Below are 6070 nucleotides of genomic sequence, written 5' to 3'. Positions count from 1 at the left end.
TTCGGGATAGGACGCTGGGAGATTTACACTAAATGTAAACTTATGCCTCAGAAGGGAAGTTGTAACCAACGATTTAGGTTCAATAGGAAGATCCAAATGATTTGTGCGAAAAAGAAAACGGTCTTATTCATAAATCTTCAAATATAAACGAGTATTGAATTAAAACAAACTTGCCTGACATTTGATATATTGCCGTTTGTTTCTTGTGAAGTTTCTGGGAAAGGCTATAAAGGGGCCAATGGATAGTATATCATGGAGCTTTATGGCGAATTAACTGAAAGAAATTCTCTATGTGTTTGTAACAGAATCTTGCAAAGACTTCAACAACAAGTGTGGATATTGGGCGAGCATTGGGGAATGCAATAGAAACCCGGGATATATGCGTGTTTACTGTAAGAAAAGCTGTCGAGTGTGCCCTGCACAAGGTAAGAAAAAAAGCCATGTTTGTTGTAAATGCTTCCTCCATGGATTTCTTCACGGTAGGGGTGCGTTCTGTTCATGCTATCATGATCAGCCAATCACAAGGAAGTAAATTTCTCAATCCTGTGATAAATCATTGAAGCCAGCACGTGTAATTCCAAGTAGCTATTGGACAGCCCCCTCCTCCTGACCTACACCACGACAAAAACGTGTAGGAAGCTCTTTACCAGCCTATCCCTTACCAGTGCAGGGTTTGGGAACGATATTTCTTTGCGTAGTCAGTGGAACAAAACCGAAAGAAAAATCAATCAATCGAACTCCAATCGTTCAACTGATTTCCGAAGTTAGGAGTTCGATTACCGAACTGACTACGTCGAATTACCGAATTGACTACGTCGGGATATTTCCCTGATACGGTCGAATGACGACACCTAATTACTCTGATTTTGAATACATGCGCATGCACTGGTGAAAAATCACCCTGTTCGTTTGATCTGACGATCATTGTTTCACTGATGCCCATTCGGTTCTTGTTTTCCTTCTCAGCACAGCAATTTTTTGTTAGAACTAATTATTGACGTTATTTTGTTTTGTTTTGTTTTTTTTAACGAAATGCAATGGCAGGGGGCTGTACGGATCGTAATCAATATTGCCAACAGTGGGCAGCTATGGGTTACTGTTACACAAACCCTGGCTACATGAAACCCAACTGCAAAAGAAGCTGTGGAATCTGTTATGGGTAGGTGGGATATCAATAAGGTCTAATCGACTTAACGAACCAGCTGAATATACATTGTAATATTTCAAAAACTCATTAGTAATTTATAAAGGAAATACTAAAGAAATTTTTAATGACTGTCGTTAAATCTGATAAAGATACGGCTAAATTTTGCAGCCGATTTTCTTCAGAATAATAATAATAAACCCAAGGATTACTCTGCAAATGAGTAGATCTACCACAAACGTTTTTGAAGCTGTTCAAAAAACTCGCAACACGTGTTTTATCGGGTTTAACACACTTGGCTGCCCCTGGGGTTTTAAATCCGATAAAACACTGATGCTCGTTTCTTAAACATTACATAAATGACGAGGCGACCAAAGCTAGCTACCAAGCCGACTCAGAGGTTACAAGACCCTCAGTGTGTCATGTTCTGACCATCTTGTCATTAAACTTTCCTTATCTTTTAGGTGATTTAACAAGGAAATTCTTCAAAAACAGAGCATTTAATTATAAAGAGGGCACAGAAAGTTGCAAAGCTTTCTCATCTTGATGGATACTGCTATGTTGTGTTGTTTAATTGAGAGTCAAATAAAGAAAAAAAAGATGCAAATCAATCCTGAACACTTTTTGTTACTGTTGGCTCCTAGAATTTTCGATCACCAAAGAAATGATTAGTAAATCCTCTCGTAACAGTTGATCAAATTTTACTCTTCAGCAGATTGTGGTGCAGAGCAGCTACAGTATACGCCAACTTTGGTGTGTTTAGTTGCCAGTACTCCTTGGTTCTCTACTAGGATAAATCGAGCGTTCGTTATACATCGTAACATAGCCCATCCAAAGACATTTCGCTGCCTGCATCAAGCGATGTCTTTGAGGTCATCGCTTAAAAACAAACTGTTTGCTAACGGGAATCGAATGTGTTGTTTTGAGGAAGGCGTTCACTCGAGCACGTCCGTTCTGATATAACTCACACGAGACAGATACTAAGCATTTAGTATAGATACATGAGCATGGTTTTTGTTTAAACTTTTTAAAAAATTACGTTTTCACATGCTGATTATGAAATGCTGTAAAATCAAAGTGACTATGATCATAAACCGCTAAACTCGGTAGATGAATTATGAAAGGGTATTGAGGCTATTGAACATTGAGTCCAATTCCAGGAGATAATCCATTTTTGATCTTACCAGAATCAACATCGAGGAAATGTTTGAATTTCAAGATTTTGTTTACAAAAAAATGAAAGGCAAGTTCACAATGGCTGCACGCAATGTATTTGTAATATTTGAATTTCTATAATTCACCGAGCTTGCCGAGTTGGGATCAGATCGATCTCCAGTTAACTGGCCTGACGTTTTTGCCAAATTCCATATGGTAAATCCATTCATATACGCCACTTTTTTAATTTAGTCCAATATAAACTTGGTGCTGACCGGGAATTGTGCTCTTGAAGGCTTGACCGTACCTTACCAGAACATAATATGTCTAATAAACAGGGACGGAAGAAAAATTGAAATCCATGTCTTTTATGAGAACTACGTTACGCGATCGGCCATCATGTTTTGGATGCGGTAATGTGGGTCATATTCGCCGTTATTGTCCAAGTTATTCGCCACGCGATCCGCCTACATGATTTGGATGTGGTGATGTCGGTCATATTCTCAGTTATTGTCACAGGAAACGTTAATGGCACAAAGAAAAAGATAGCTGAGGGTGAAGGGAGCCGACAGGGAAATTCCGACACGGATGGTGAAGTTGTTTATGATGCAGCGTTCATGGCGTCTGTTGGGAGCGTTAACTTTGCGGATAAAGAATGTTATTCATGGCTGATCGACTGGGGTGCATCAAGTCACATGACGAAAGAAAAGCACGTTTTGATGAGTTTCCGGGAATTTGGTGAGCCTGAAAACGTTGCACTAGGAGGCGGTCGTGTTGTGAAAGCATTGGGATCTGGATGCGTACAAATGAATATGCTATTTCCAAGAACTGAGACCAATAAAGCTGTCTTTTATAATGTGCTGTACGTGCCTAATCTCACCTGCAACCTGTTTTCTGTGCAAGCTGCAGCTGCTAAGGGCAACGTTGTCGAATTTGGTCCTAATCATTGTTATACCTGGAATTAAAATGGAAAACTTCGTGGAATGGGGTCACTGGCTGATAAACTCAATCAACTAAATTGTCAAGTTGTCTCTACTGGGTATGCCTCAGTTGCGTCATCTCGTGGTAGCGACATATGGTTTCAACGTCTCGGAGATGTGCATGAGTCCCGCCTCAAAAAACGTGTTCAGAATGAATTCCTGCAAGGGACTGACATCGAGAAAATGACTGAAGCGTCGTTTTGCGAAGGATTTCTGGCAGGAAAGATGTGTCGAAAACCATTTCTCATAGTGGGAGATACGGTCGACTCGGAAACTACAGTTGGTGCATAGTGACGTGTGCGGTCCAATGCAAACACAGTCGATTGGAGGAGCAAAGTAGTACGTCACGTTTAATAATGATTACCCTCGGTCCTGCGCTGTCTCCTTCATGAAACACAAGTCAGAAGTGCTCGTGAAATTTAAAGAATTTGAAGTCACAACTACCGACCATGTTGGCAGAGCGATAGGAATTTAGCGAACAGACACTGTTGGCGCGTATTTGTCTACTGAATTCCAGAACTATCTGAACGAGAAAGGAATTAGACATGAGTTGACAGTGCTACACGCACCCCAACAGAATGGTGTATCAGAAAGAATGAATCGAACTTTGGTTGAGTCAGCAACCTCGATGATCGCACATGCAGGATTATCGAACATCTTTTGAGCCGATCTCCAGAGCTGCTTATGTGAGAAACCGCCTTCCCACGACGGCACTAAAAAAAAATGAAACTCCTTACAAACGGTGGTGTGGGAAGAAACCAGATGTAAAACACTTACGAGTGTTTGGATGTATTGCATACGCCCACGTGCCAGACGGTGAACGGCGAAAGCTAGACAAGAAGCCAAAGAAGATGCTTTTCGAGTGCTACAGCTTGAAATCAAAGAGATATCGTCTTTTTTATGACATGAACGAAACGAAAGCTGTATATCCGGGGAGATGTTGAGTTTAATGAGAAAGATTTCGGCCAGATCAGCAAGCCATGACTACAGAGCCAGACCAAAAGGGCGAGGACGTGAAGCAGAATGTTGTCGCCACGACAAAAGATGAAGAAGTAGCAGAAATGAAGAAATTACAGAAGGAAGAAGAAGACACGCCGCAAGAACCCCGAAAATCTGAGAGAACGCAAAAAGCACCTGTCAAATATGGTTACGACGAATACGCAGACACCACAACCCACCGCGTGCACCATGTTGTGTATATATCATCTATGTGAGATACATGAACTCTCAACCATACAACAAGCAGAATCATGTGATCATGCTGCAGAGTGGAAAGTCGCTACGGATTTAGGGTAAAATTCTCTGATTGAAAACAAGACGTGGAAGTTGGTTGAATTACTCCCCGGTCGGAAAGCTATAGGATGCAAATGGGTGTTTAAACTGGAACATGGTGCGGATGGTACGGTGGAACGTTTTAAAGTACGCCTAGTGGCCAAGAGTTACGGCCAGAAATGTGGTATTGACTGTCATGAAACTTTTTCCCCTGTAGTTCGTTTCTCTTCAATACGTCTTTTGCTAGCTTTCGCAGTCTAGAAAAATTTTCTGATTCATCAGATAGACGTTGAAACAGCTTTTCCTAATGGTACATGCAGCAACCGGAAGGATACGTGAAACCCGGCGAAGAACATCTGATGTGCAAGCTAGAGAGGTTACTGTATGGATTAAAGCAGTCATTCAGATGTTGGAATAAAGCTTTTCGGTAATGTGTTGAGAAGATTGATTTTACTCAAGCCTCGGCAGATCCCTGTGTATCATCAGAAAGGAAGATACGTTGACAATCATCGCAGTTCACGTTGATGATCTGATGGTACTAACGAAAAACATTTCGGAGATGGATGGAAATTGCTGTTTAAGGTGAAGGATATGGGGGAACTACATTACCATGTGGGAGTTTGCATCGTTGAAGATCAGGAAAACAATCAGTTGTAAGTCTACCTTCATCAAGGGCAGTACATCGAAATGATGCTCAAGAAGTTTGGGAAAACAAAAGCAAAAGCGGTGTCCACACCTGCTAATTTGAAGGTCAAGCTGCAAAAGGAAGATGGTGTTAGAGGACCTGTCGATGCGATCTCGTGCCAGTTCATCGTTGGGAACCTACTTTATGCTACAATCGCAACTCGTGCGGACATCGCCTAAGCAGTGGGAGTTGTGTCCAAGTTCTGTGCAAATCCTACACAAAATCACTTAACGGCAGCAAAACGGATTCTCAGATATCTGAAAGGAACTGTGTCCCTCGGTTTAAGTTAAAAGAAGTGTGCTGATGGAAACCTGACTGGTTACTCAGATGCAGATTGGGCGGGTGATGTGGATGACCGACATTCCACTTCAGGAAACATTTTTTTTAATTGGCTGGGGGAGCAGTGAGCTGACTGAGCAAGAAACAGGCTACCGTTGCCTTGTCAACAGCAGAGGCGGAGTACGTAGCCCTCAGTACGGCCACCCAGGAAGAAATCTGGCTTGGAAGGTTCTCGCAGATGTAGGAAAACCTCTGGAGGAATCCATCGAAATTCATGCCATGAAGACAACCAGGGAGCTATTACAATGGCTTAGAATCCTGTGGGTCATGCTAGGACCAAACACATTGATATACGCTATCACTTTCTTCGCAAAGGAGTGCAGAACGAAGCGATCGTTTTGAAATAGTTGCTACTGATGAGATGATTGCAGATATTCTGACGAAACCTTTACCCAAGCATCGCTTCGAGAAGCTTGTCACCGAACTAGGAATGAAAACTGTCAAATGAGCAACGTCAAAAGTGGGAGTGTTGTTGTTATGAAAGTCAACATTTGA

General features: G+C 41.8%; 1 long non-coding RNA gene across 1 annotated transcript; it reads left to right on the top strand.

Annotated features, from left to right (window-relative positions):
* Positions 1-2434: 2434 nt before the first annotated feature.
* Positions 2435-4532, top strand: LOC145469682 (uncharacterized). Its single transcript, XR_014042356.1, has 2 exons — positions 2435-3188; positions 3473-4532. It is a non-coding gene; the product is annotated as an uncharacterized LOC145469682 (long non-coding RNA).
* Positions 4533-6070: the final 1538 nt, after the last annotated feature.

Source organism: Orbicella franksi, chromosome 2, assembly GCF_964199315.1.
Source record: "Orbicella franksi chromosome 2, jaOrbFran1.1, whole genome shotgun sequence".
Classification (NCBI taxonomy): domain Eukaryota; kingdom Metazoa; phylum Cnidaria; class Anthozoa; order Scleractinia; family Merulinidae; genus Orbicella; species Orbicella franksi.
This window is presented reverse-complemented; position numbering and strand designations above follow the sequence as displayed.